We start from the raw sequence: 13657 nt of genomic DNA, 5'->3' as shown, positions 1-13657 counted from the left end.
TGCACCTTCTCATAACCTCATCTCTGACATGAAATAGATTAAATGATTTATGAAAATGTTCAAGGTTTGTTTCTCCTTCTGTCCATATGATGAAAATATCATCTATGTAGCGAAAGTATTTGAAGGGTTTGTGAGGGTGAGTGGCTAGGAATCTCTGTTTTAAGTCAGCCATGAAGAGGTTTGCGTATTGTGGTGCCATTTTGGTGCCCATGGCTGTTCCCATGGTTTGTAAGTAGATGGAGTGGTTGAAGATGAAATAATTGTGAGTAAGTATAAATTCTGTAAGTTTACTGACTGTAGAAGCACTATATGTCTGGTTAGGGCTGTCGGAGGAAAGAAAGTTTAAGCAGGCATCAATACCATCTTTATGTGGAATATTCCTGTACAGGGATTCCACATCCATTGTCACAAGTATAGTATCCTCTCGCAAATCTGTTATCTGGCTGATTTTGTTAAGAAAATCAGTGGTGTCTTTTATAAAGCTAGTGGTGTTACTAACTAAGGGCTTAAGAATATTCTCCATTAGGCCCGATATTTGCTCAGTCAGAGTGTCCATGCCTGTTATTATTGGTCTCCCTGGGTTCCCTGGTTTGTGGATTTTTGGGAGCATGTAGAATGTCCCTATGCTAGGGTTAGAGGGCACCAGTTTGTCCAGTTTATGTTGCGTGTGTTTAGGGAATGTTTTAATTAGTTTTCTAAGTTGCAAAGTGTATTCCTGGGTGGGGTCATTTTCCAGTTTTTTGTAATAAGTTTGATCTGATAATTGTCTATATCCCTCTGTGATGTAGTCCTGTGTATTCATGATCACCACTGCTCCTCCTTTGTCCGCAGGGTTAATGGTAATATTTTCATTATTTCTTACGTTTTTTTATAGCGTTTTTTTCTAAGTGTGAGAGGTTATACATTATTTTTTTCTGCTGTGTGTTGAGCATAGATGCATTTCTCAACCGGAAGCTTTCAATATAGCTGTCCAATTTTGTGTTGCGTCCTGGTGCAGGTGTGAAGATTGTGTTCTTTTTCCTTCCATTGTAGTCCTCCATAGTGCTGGTATTTTCTTTGTCATAGAAGAATTCTTTTAGGTCCATAGGAAGCTACCCCTTGAGAAAAAGAACACTCAGAATGGAACCAAGTGCTGCTATAAAGCTCTCTGCAAACTGTGTCAACACGTTTGTGAAAGCAGCACAGCAAATCACAATAATAAATCCTATAACATTAAAGGGGCATATTCATGTATATCTGCAAATGTGGTATACATGATACATTGCACTGCAAGTGAAGTGGGATGCTATATTGGAGAAACAAGCCAAAAACTGCACCTTCGGATGAACTTACACAGACACTCAATCAAAAATCACTGTGAAACAAAATACTGCACCCCTGTTGGTCACCATTTCACCCGACCTGACCACTCCATCCAAAACCTCAAAATCAAAATTCTCAGAGGCAACTTCAAAAACACCATGGAAAGAAAAACCTTTGAAATGAAAATGATAATGCACTTCAACTTGTTTAATTCTGGACTAAATGCGGACTCTGGATTCTTAACACATTATCATACTTTTCTTTTGCAAGGTGTATCCAGTCCACGGATTCATCCTTTACTTGTGGGATATTCTCATTCCCTACAGGAAGTGGCAAAGAGAGTACACAGCAAAGCTGTCCATATAGCTCCCCCTCTAGCTCCACCCCCCAGTCATTCTCTTTGCCGGCTCTAAGCACTAGGGTCTCTCTATGGGAGGGTAAAGTGAATGTGGAGTTAGACAACTGGGAGGCGGATTTTCTAAGTCGTCAGACTTTTCACCCGGGGGAGTGGGAACTCCATCCGGAGGCATTTGCCCAGCTGACTCAGCTTTGGGGCACTCCAGAGTTTGATCTGATGGCATCCCGTCAGAACACCAAACTTCCTCTCTACGGGTCCAGGTCCCGGGATCCCAAGGCGGTATTGATAGATGCTCTAGCAGCGCCTTGGTCCTTGAATATGGCTTATGTTTTTCCACCGTTTCCTCTCCTCCCGCGTCTGGTTGCCAGAATCAAGCAGGAGAAGGCTTCGGTGATTCTGATAGCGTCTGCGTGGCCACGCAGGACTTGGTATGCACACCTAGTGGACATGTCATCTGTCCCACCATGGACACTGCCAATGAGGCAGGATCTTCTAATACAGGGTCCGTTCAAGCATCCAAATCTAGTTTCTCTACGTCTGACTGCTTGGAGATTGAACGCTTAATTCTATCAAAGCGTGATTTCTCTGAGTCAGTTATAGATACTCTGATTCAGGCTAGAAAGCATGTCACCAGGAAAATCTACCATAAGATATGGCGGAAATATCTTAGTTGTTGTGAATCCAAGGGTTACTCATGGAGTAAGATTAGGATTCCCAGGATATTGTCCTTTCTCCAAGAAGGATTGGAGAAAGGATTGTCAGCTAGTTCCTTAAAAGGACAAATATCTGCTCTGTTTATCCTTTTACACATGTGTCTGGCAGAGGTACCAGATGTTCAAGCGTTTGCTCAGGCTTTAGTCAGAATCAAGCCTGTCTTTAAACCTGTGGCTCCGTCATGGAGTCTAAATCTAGCTCTTTCAGTTCTTCAAGGGGTTCCGTTTGAACCTTTACATTCCATAGATATTAAGTTGTTATCTTGGAAAGTTTTGTTTTTGGTAGCTATCTCTTCTGCTCAAAGAGTTTCAGAATTATCTGCCTTACAGTGTGATTCACCTTACCTGGTGTTCCACGCAGATAAGGTAGTTTTGCGTACCAAGCCTGGTTTTCTTCCTAATGTTGTTTCTAACAAGAATATTAACCAGGAAATAGTTGTTCCTTCTCTGTGTCCTAATCCATCTTCAAAGAAGGAACGTCTACTACACAATCTTGATGTAGTTCGTGCTTTAAAGTTCTATTTACAAGCAACTAAGGATTTCAGACAAACATCTTCCTTGTTTGTTATCTATTCTGGTAAGAGGAGAGGTCAGAAAGCGACTACTACCTCTCTTTCCTCTTGGCTGAAAAGCATCATCCGTTTGGCCTATGAGACTGCGGGCCAGCAGCCTCCTGAAAGAATTACTGCTCATTCTACCAGAGTAGTGGCTTCCACATGGGCTTTCAAAAATGAGGCTTCTGTTGAACAGATTTGTAAGGCAGCGACTTGGTCTTCACTGCATACTTTTGCCAAATTTTACAAATTCAATACTTTTGCTTCTTCAGAGGCTATTTTTGGGAAAAAAGGTTTTGCAAGCAGTGGTGCCTTCCGTTTAAGCTACCTGTCTTGTTCCCTCCCTTCATCCGTGTCCTAAAGCTTTGGTATTGGTATCCCACAAGTAAAGGATGAATCCGTGGACTGGATACACCTTGCAAGAGAAAACAGAATTTATACTTACCTGATAAATTACTTTCTCTTGCGGTGTATCCAGTCCACGGCCCGCCCTGGCATTTAAGTCAGGTAAAAATTTTTTGTTTAAACTACAGTCACCACTGCACCCTATGGTTTCTCCTTTTTTTTCCTAACCTTTGGTCGAATGACTGGGGGGTGGAGCTAGAGGGGGAGCTAAATGGACAGCTTTGCTGTGTGCTCTCTTTGCCACTTCCTGTAGGGAATGAGAATATCCCACAAGTAAAGGATGAATCCGTGGACTGGATACACCGCAAGAGAAAGTAATTTATCAGGTAAGCATAAATTCTGTTTTTTGTAATGTACTTTCATTTAGTCAATTACATTGTATATTCCACATTCTTTATACATAGGTACACAGGTAAGCCTATGTCCACACTTCTGTCTTTTTTTTACTTTTGTATCTTTATAGATATTGATTCAATGTTGATATATAACTTTATGTCAGTATATGCTCTATGCAAAGCTATATATTTCCCCTGTACGTTTGTACTATTTTCTATATATATTTCCCCTGTCTGTTCTCCTACACTGGAAACTGTCTGCCTGTTACCTAAGCCCCCCTCATGATTTTTACGACACCTCCTCCTCTCCCTGCACTTTCTGTCTTCTTAGCAATTCTGTGTTTTAAAATATAATCTGTAAATTCCATTGAATTGGTCAGTATTGCTTTAGACTTGATAAAGGAAGGAACTCTTCCGAAAGCTTGTCAACTTATAAATGTATAGTTAGTCCAATAAAAAAAGTATCATTGCTCAATGCAATACTCTTGTTATTTTGATATTTAAATCACTGGACTAACATGGCTACTCCAATCAACGTATATATATATACACACAGTGGATATAAAAAGTCTACACACCCCTGTTAAAATGTCAGTTTTCTGTGATGTAAAACAATGAGACAAAGATAAATAATTTCAGAACTTTTTCCATCTTTAATGTGACCTATAAACTACACAACTCAATTGAAAAACAAACTGAAATGTTTTAGGTAGAGGGAAGAAAAAATATAAAAATAAAATACCAAATCTGTAAAACACACAAGCGCAAACAGACTCAAGTGTAGGTAAGTACAACAAACACACCACACAATATGGATTGCACTTACAAGATAGAAATTTAATCAGGCGTTTGTTAACAATAAACTTGATGACCAGAAGAAATCATTCATGCACGATAAAGTACAGAATAAGTCTTTACAAATACTGGAAAAGTCCCTCCAGATAGTAATACCGGGACCAGTGTATCAGTTCCTTGTGGGCATCCGTACTCGTGACTCAAAATAGCAATCGCTGTGTTTAGGAGCGCCAATGCCGATGCCGATATCGTCACTATGAAACAGTACGGATCCTCTAACAGTCCAAAAAGCCTCAACGCGTTTCAACCGCCAGCGTGCGGTCTTTCTCAAGAGTTGAAGATGATCTACTTCACCTCCTCAGAAAGGAAGTGCAGGTACAGCTATATTTCACACAGACATTGGTTGCACACTCTAGTTAGCCATTTATAACCATTCCTAATTGGCCTAGGCAAAAAAGGTAACCTAAGTTACAATATGGCGACGCCCACTGCTTTATGGACATCAACTTTACCCTTATTATTTCAATGTTTAAACAACTTATATAATTTTTAAACATACATGTACAAATTATTCTCAGGGTAATCTTTGCACTGAATACATCATTCAAGCAATGATTTATTTAGTGTTTAAAGGGACACTGAACCCAAATTTTTTCTTTTGTAATTCAGAAAGAGCATGCAATTTTAAGCAACTTTCTAATTTACTCCTATTTTCAATTTTTCTTCGTTCTCTTGCTATCATTATTTGAAAAAGAAGGCATCTAAGCCTTTTTTTGGTTTCAGTACTCTGGACAGCACTTTTTTATTGGTGGATGAATGTATCCACCAATCAGCAAGGACAACCCAGGTTGTTCACCCAAAATGGGCCGGCATCTAAACTTACATTCTTGCATTTCAAATAAAGATACCAAGAGAATGAAGAAAATTTGATAATAGGAGTAAATTAGAAAGTTGCTTAAAATTTCATGTTCAATCTGAATCACGGAAGAAAAATTTTGGTTACAGTGTCCCTTTAATGTCCCTTTAAAGTGAGCATTTATACATGAATGCATAGACTATATGAAACAAAACTAAATATGTACTAATATTACGTGCTGATCTTATGTAGTGCATCTCATTTGAATCACTTTTAACAGCTGAGATCTTCTTTTTTAAAGACTTCCTGGATTATTGTCAAAAAAGTATGATCTATCCTTGTATTTGATCTCTTTTGTTTTTGTAAAACTTTGTTGAAAATTAATAACACTTTAAAAAACATATTTTTGCATGAAAAAACCCCCGTTTAAGGAACAAAAGTACACAAAGAAAATGCTCTAAACTGTAACTTAGTATTCAACAACAATCACAATGGTCTAATTTAACAATCACATGGTCTAATGGGGTTGCTCACAACCAAAAGAAGCCGTTGCCAACTCTGTTGCATTTATTAAGCTGGCAATGTTTCCAGCTAGAGAACCTGTCCGCCCTGTGTTTGGTTCAAGCAAGCAGCATAGTTGCACCCATATAATATTGCAGTCACAAAACCAATAGGTCAACAGGAGGGTTTGTCAATCATCCCAGACAAATCTGTATAGAGGTGATATAAAGGGACAGACATCTTAAAAATTTGTATTGTTTAAAAATATAGATAATCCCTTTATTACCCTTTGCCCAGTTTTGCACAGAAAACATGGTTATATTAATACACTTTTTACCTCTGTGATTACCTTGTATCTAAGCCTCTTCTGACAGTCTCCTGATCATATGACTTTTTATTTATTATCTTTTGACTTGCATTTAAGCCAATTAAGGCTGTGACACACTGCAAGCGATGCGACGTGAGGCGAAGCAGCTTCTTCGCCCCGCGGCGCATTACTTTTGAAGTTCAAATATTTCATCTCTGAGCGCGCACAGCCGTATTTACACGCTGCGCGCCGCTCCGCTTGCAGTGTGTCACAGCCTTTAGTGCTGTGTTGTTAGAACCCATGGGCGTGAGCACAATGTTATCTTTATGGCTCACATGAACTAGCACTCTCCTGTTGTGAAAAGCTAGTAAAAAAACATGTGATCATGGGGCTGTTTTTAGTGACTTAGAAACAGGCAGAAATTTAGAGGTTTAAATGTTATAAAGTATATTAATATAACCATGTTGGTTGTACAAAGCTGGGGAATGGGTAGTAAAGGCATTAAACCACGTTAGAGCAGCACTCATAGGGAAAATTAAAAGTCACTTTATTAGAGTCCTTTAAAATAACACATTCCAACAATGAGGGTAAACACAAGACATCGTTACGCGTTTCGTGCCCAACTGGCACTTAGTCATAGTGATCCTATGACTAAGTGCCAGTTGGGCACGAAACGCGTAAGGATGTCTTGTGTTTACCCTCATTGTTGGAATGTGTTATTTTGAAGGACTCTAATAAAGTGACTTTTAATTTTCCCTATGAGTGCTGCTCTAACGTGGTTTTTTGGATTTGGTATTACGGCTTGCTCAGCCGTCAAGCGTGCACCACGTCACAATATTCAGCTCACGCCCCAAACAATTGCAGCACGCTATGTCTGTTAGTGGAGGAGACTGTCAGCTTTAGCCTTGGAGCAGCGTAGAGGATCTGTCTAGTAGTAAAGGCATTATCTATCTTTTTAAACAATAACAATTTTTGTGTTGACTGTCCCTTTAACTCCACCACTTCTAAGGTGGCAACAGATTAGAAAACTATAGTCTTACAACAACCACCACTTTTAAAGTACATTTCTTCTGTTAAGTGTGATCAGTCCACGGGTCATCATTACTTCTGGGATATTACTCCTCCCCAACAGGAAGTGCAAGAGGATTCACCCAGCAGAGCTGCATATAGCTCCTCCCCTCTACGTCACTCCCAGTCATTCTCTTGCACCCAACGACTAGATAGGATGTGTGAGAGGACTATGGTGATTATACTTAGTTTTATATCTTCAATCAAAAGTTTGTTATTTTAAAATAGCACCGGAGTGTGTTATTACCTCTCTGGCAGAGTTTGAAGAAGAATCTACCAGAGTTTTTGTTATGATTTTAGCCGGAGTAGTTAAGATCATATTGCTGTTTCTCAGCCATCTGAGGAGAGGTAAACTTCAGATCAGGGGACAGCGGGCAGATGAATCTGCATAGAGGTATGTAGCAGCTTTTATTTTCTGACAATGGAATTGATGAGAAAATCCTGCCATACCGATATAATGTCATGTATGTATACTTTACACTTCAGTATTCTGGGGAATGGTACTTCACTAGAATTACACTGTAAGAAATACATAAAGCTGTTTAATAACTAGAGATTATGTTTAACGTTTTTGCTGGAATGTAAAATCGTTTTCATTTACTGAGGTACTGAGTGAATAAATGTTTGGGGCCGTTTTTTGGCGCTTTTACTACGCATCAAATATTTCAGTCAGCAACTCATTGTATTCCCTGCATGATCCGGTTCATCTCTACAGAGCTCAGGGGTCTTCAAAACTTATTTTGAGGGAGGTAATTTCTCTCAGCAGAGCTGTGAGAATTGTAGTTTGACTGAGATAAAAAAACGTTTATTCTGTAATTTGTTTCCTGCTTTCAGAATTTGTTATCTTTGCTAATGGGATTAAACCTTTGCTAAAGTTGTGTTGTTTACAAGGATTGAGGCTATAACTGTTTCAATTTATTAATTTTCAACTGTCATAGATCTTCTGTGCTTCTTAAAGGCACAGTACGTTTTAATATTATTCTAATTGAATTGTATTTCCAAGTTGCAAGTTTATTTGCTAGTGTGTTAAACATGTCTGATTCAGAGGATGATACCTGTGTCATTTGTTGCAATGCCAAAGTGGAGCCCAATAGAAATTTATGTACTAACTGTATTGATGCTACTTTAAATAAAAGTCAATCTGTACAAATTGAACAAATTTCACCAAACAACGAGGGGAGAGTTATGCCGACTAACTCGCCTAACGTGTCAGTACCTACATCTCCCGCTCAGAGGGAGGTGCGTGATATTGTAGTGCCGAGTACATCTGGGCGGCCATTACAAATCACATTACAGGATATGGCTACTGTTATGACTGAGGTTTTGGCTAAATTACCAGAACTAAGAGGTAAGCGTGATCACTCTGGGGTGAGAACAGAGTGCGCTGATAATATTAGGGCCATGTCAGACACTGCGTCACAGGTGGCAGAACATGAGGACGGAGAGCTTCATTCTGTGGGTGACGGTTCTGATCCAAACAGACTGGATTCAGATATTTCAAATTTTAAATTTAAACTGGAAAACCTCCGTGTATTACTAGGGGAGGTGTTAGCGGCTCTGAATGATTGTAACACAGTTGCAATACCAGAGAAAATGTGTAGGTTGGATAAATATTTTGCGGTACCGACGAGTACTGAGGTTTTTCCTATACCTAAGAGACTTACTGAAATTGTTACTAAGGAGTGGGATAGACCCGGTGTGCCGTTCTCACCCCCTCCGATATTTAGAAAAATGTTTCCAATAGACGCCACCACAAGGGACTTATGGCAAACGGTCCCTAAGGTGGAGGGAGCAGTTTCTACCTTAGCTAAGCGTACCACTATCCCGGTGGAGGATAGCTGTGCTTTTTCAGATCCAATGGATAAAAAGTTAGAGGGTTACCTTAAGAAAATGTTTGTTCAACAAGGTTTTATATTGCAACCCCTTGCATGCATTGCGCCGATCACGGCTGCAGCGGCATTCTGGATTGAGTCTCTGGAAGAGAACATTGGTTCAGCTACTCTGGACGACATTACGGACAGGCTTAGAGTCCTTAAACTAGCTAATTCATTCATTTCGGAGGCCGTAGTACATCTTACTAAACTTACGGCGAAGAATTCAGGATTCGCCATTCAGGCACGCAGGGCGCTGTGGCTAAAATCCTGGTCAGCTGATGTTACTTCTAAGTCTAAATTGCTTAATATACCTTTCAAAGGGCAGACCTTATTCGGGCCCGGGTTGAAAGAGATTATCGCTGACATTACAGGAGGTAAAGGCCATGCCCTGCCTCAGGACAAAGCCAAAGTTAAGGCTAGACAGTCTAATTTTCGTTCCTTTCGTAATTTCAAAGCAGGAGCAGCATCAACTTCCTCTGCACCGAAACAGGAAGGAGCTGTTGCTCGCTACAGACAAGGCTGGAAACCTAACCAGTCCTGGAACAAGGGCAAGCAGGCCAGGAAACCTACTGCTGCCCCTAAAACAGCATGAATTGAGGGCCCCCGATCCGGGATCGGATCTAGTGGGGGGCAGACTTTCTCTCTTCGCCCAGGCTTGGGCAAGAGATGTCCAGGATCCCTGGGCGCTAGAGATAATATCTCAGGGATACCTTCTGGACTTCAAATACTCTCCTCCAAGAGAGAGATTTCATCTGTCAAGATTGTCAACAATCCAGACAAAGAAAGAGGCGTTTCTACGCTGCGTACAAGAGCTCTTGTTAATGGGAGTAATCCATCCAGTTCCACGATCGGAACAGGGACAGGGGTTTTACTCAAATCTGTTTGTGGTTCCCAAAAAAGAGGGAACTTTCAGACCAATCCTGGACTTAAAGATCCTAAACAAATTCCTAAGAGTTCCATCGTTCAAGATGGAGACTATTCGGACAATTTTACCTATGATCCAAGAGGGTCAGTACATGACCACTGTAGATTTAAAAGATGCTTACCTTCACATACCGATTCACAAAGATCATTATCGGTACCTAAGGTTTGCCCTCCTAGACAGGCATTACCAGTTTGTGGCTCTTCCATTCGGATTGGCTACAGCTCCAAGAATCTTCACAAAGGTTCTGGGTGCTCTTCTGGCGGTACTAAGACCGCGGGGAATATCGGTAGCTCCATACCTAGACGACATTCTGATACAAGCTTCAAACTTTCAAACTGCCAAGTCTCATACAGAGTTAGTGCTGGCATTTCTAAGGTCACATGGATGGAAGGTGAACGAAAAGAAGAGTTCACTCGTTCCACTCACAAGAGTTCCCTTCCTGGGGACTCTTATAGATTCTGTAGAAATGAAGATTTACCTGACAGAGGACAGGCTAACAAGACTTCAAAGTGCTTGCCGCACCCTACATTCCATTCAACACCCGTCAGTGGCTCAATGCATGGAGGTAATCGGCTTAATGGTAGCGGCAATGGACATAGTACCCTTTGCACGCTTACACCTCAGACCACTGCAACTGTGCATGCTAAGTCAGTGGAATGGGGATTACTCAGACGTATCCCCTTCTCTGAATCTGGATCAAGAGACCAGAAATTCTCTTCTATGGTGGCTTTCTCGGCCACATCTGTCCAGGGGGATGCCGTTCAGCAGACCAGACTGGACAATTGTAACAACAGACGCCAGCCTTCTAGGTTGGGGTGCCGTCTGGAATTCTCTGAAGGCTCAGGGACAATGGAGTCAGGAGGAGAGTCTCCTGCCAATAAACATTCTGGAATTGAGAGCAGTTCTCAATGCCCTCCTGGCTTGGCCCCAGTTGACAACTCGGGGGTTCATCAGGTTTCAGTCGGACAACATCACGACTGTTGCTTACATCAACCATCAGGGAGGGACAAGAAGCTCCCTAGCTATGATGGAAGTATCAAAGATAATTCTCTGGGCAGAGTCTCACTCTTGCCACCTGTCAGCAATCCACATCCCAGGAGTGGAGAACTGGGAGGCGGATTTCTTAAGTCGTCAGACTTTTCATCCGGGGGAGTGGGAACTTCATCCGGAGGTCTTTGCCCAAATACTGCGACGTTGGGGCAAACCAGAGATAGATCTCATGGCGTCTCGACAGATTGCCAAGCTTCCTCGTTACGGGTCCAGATCCAGGGATCCAGGAGCAGTCCTGATAGATGCTCTGACAGCACCTTGGGACTTCAGGATGGCTTACGTGTTTCCACCCTTCCCGTTGCTTCCTCGATTGATTGCCAGAATCAAACAAGAGAGAGCATCAGTGATTCTAATAGCACCTGCGTGGCCACGCAGGACTTGGTATGCAGACCTGGTGGACATGTCATCCTGTCCACCTTGGTCTCTACCTCTGAAGCAGGACCTTCTGATACAGGGTCCCTTCAAACATCAAAATCTAACTTCTCTGAAGCTGACTGCTTGGAAATTGAACGCTTGATTTTATCAAGACGTGGGTTTTCTGAGTCAGTTATTGATACCTTAATACAGGCTAGGAAACCTGTTACCAGAAAGATTTACCATAAGATATGGCGTAAATACCTATATTGGTGTGAATCCAAAGGTTACTCTTGGAGTAAGGTTAGGATTCCTAGGATATTGTCTTTTCTACAAGAAGGTTTAGAAAAGGGTTTATCTGCTAGTTCATTAAAGGGACAGATCTCAGCTCTGTCCATTCTGTTACACAAACGTCTGTCAGAAGTTCCTGACGTCCAGGCTTTTTGTCAGGCTTTGACCAGGATTAAGCCTGTGTTTAAAACTGTTGCTCCACCATGGAGTTTAAACCTTGTTCTTAATGTTTTACAGGGCGTTCCGTTTGAACCCCTTCATTCCATTGATATAAAGTTGTTATCTTGGAAAGTTCTATTTTTAATGGCTATTTCCTCGGCTCGAAGAGTCTCTGAATTATCAGCCTTACAATGTGATTCTCCTTATTTGATTTTTCATTCGGATAAGGTAGTCCTGCGTACTAAACCTGGGTTCTTACCTAAGGTAGTTACTAACAGGAATATCAATCAAGAGATTGTTGTTCCTTCTTTATGCCCAAATCCTTCTTCAAAGAAGGAACGTCTACTGCACAACCTGGATGTAGTCCGTGCTCTAAAATTTTACTTACAGGCAACTAAGGAATTTCGACAAACGTCTTCTCTGTTTGTCATTTACTCTGGGCAGAGGAGAGGTCAAAAAGCTTCCGCTACCTCTCTTTCTTTTTGGCTTCGTAGCATAATTCGTTTAGCTTATGAGACTGCTGGACAGCAGCCTCCTGAAAGAATTACAGCTCATTCTACTAGAGCTGTGGCTTCCACTTGGGCCTTCAAGAATGAGGCCTCTGTTGAACAGATTTGCAAGGCTGCAACTTGGTCTTCGCTTCATACTTTTTCCAAATTTTACAAATTTGACACTTTTGCTTCATCGGAGGCTATTTTTGGGAGAAAGGTTCTTCAGGCAGTGGTTCCTTCTGTATAAAGAGCCTGCCTATCCCTCCCGTCATCCGTGTACTTTTGCTTTGGTATTGGTATCCCAGAAGTAATGATGACCCGTGGACTGATCACACTTAACAGAAGAAAACATAATTTATGCTTACCTGATAAATTCCTTTCTTCTGTAGTGTGATCAGTCCACGGCCCGCCCTGTTTTTAAGGCAGGTAAATATTTTTTAATTTATACTCCAGTCACCACTTCACCCTTGGCTTTTCCTTTCTCGTTGGTCCTTGGTCGAATGACTGGGAGTGACGTAGAGGGGAGGAGCTATATGCAGCTCTGCTGGGTGAATCCTCTTGCACTTCCTGTTGGGGAGGAGTAATATCCCAGAAGTAATGATGACCCGTGGACTGATCACACTACAGAAGAAAGGAATTTATCAGGTAAGCATAAATTATGTTTTTGCCGGCTCCATGCTGTGTCTGTAGCTTGATAAATAGAGCCTACTCAGCCTACAATAAGCTTGACTCATTAATGCAAAACCAATGTGCTTTAATGAATGAGAAGATGTAATTTTATCATTTGAATGTCTTTTATATACAGTGTATTTAATTGCTGTGATCTAATACACTTTTTTTTCACATAATTGTGTTTATTATACCATATAAAATAATAACCACAAAAACAAATGTCCACAGCACCAAATATATGAGGAATTTCTTGTCTTTATTCTTAGCTTGATAAAAGCATGTAAGCACACAGCAACAGCAAGGAACACAAGTACACAATGAAAATGCTCTAAACTGTAACTTAAAGCAACATTGTATCAAGCCCCGAAAAAATGCGCCTAAAAAGTCGCGATTATTTTCACAATAGTTCGCAATGTGTGAAGTCAAAAATGTCGCCAGTATTTATCAATATTTTAGAGACATTTTTGGGGAAAAACTTTTTTGCGATGTCAAGCGAATGGCTGATCCTAGTTTTCTTGCGAAAATGTCATTTGCACTATATTTATCAATCTTAATTTTAGACACCGGTAAATGGTTTATTGTTTTAGTCAAGTGATTGTTTAAAAGAATGTTATTTCTTATATATTAAAGTTAGTTTTATTTTGCCC

General features: G+C 40.9%; 1 protein-coding gene across 1 annotated transcript in view; it reads left to right on the top strand.

Annotated features, from left to right (window-relative positions):
• Nucleotides 1–13657, top strand: part of LOC128640817 (mucolipin-3) — a 172905-nt gene that overhangs the window by 113390 nt on the left and 45858 nt on the right. The window lies entirely within an intron of this gene.

The sequence above is a fragment of the Bombina bombina genome, chromosome 10 (genome assembly GCF_027579735.1).
Source record: "Bombina bombina isolate aBomBom1 chromosome 10, aBomBom1.pri, whole genome shotgun sequence".
Lineage (NCBI taxonomy): Eukaryota > Metazoa > Chordata > Amphibia > Anura > Bombinatoridae > Bombina > Bombina bombina.
Note: the sequence above shows the minus strand (reverse complement) of the source record. Positions and strands in the feature narration are given on the sequence as shown.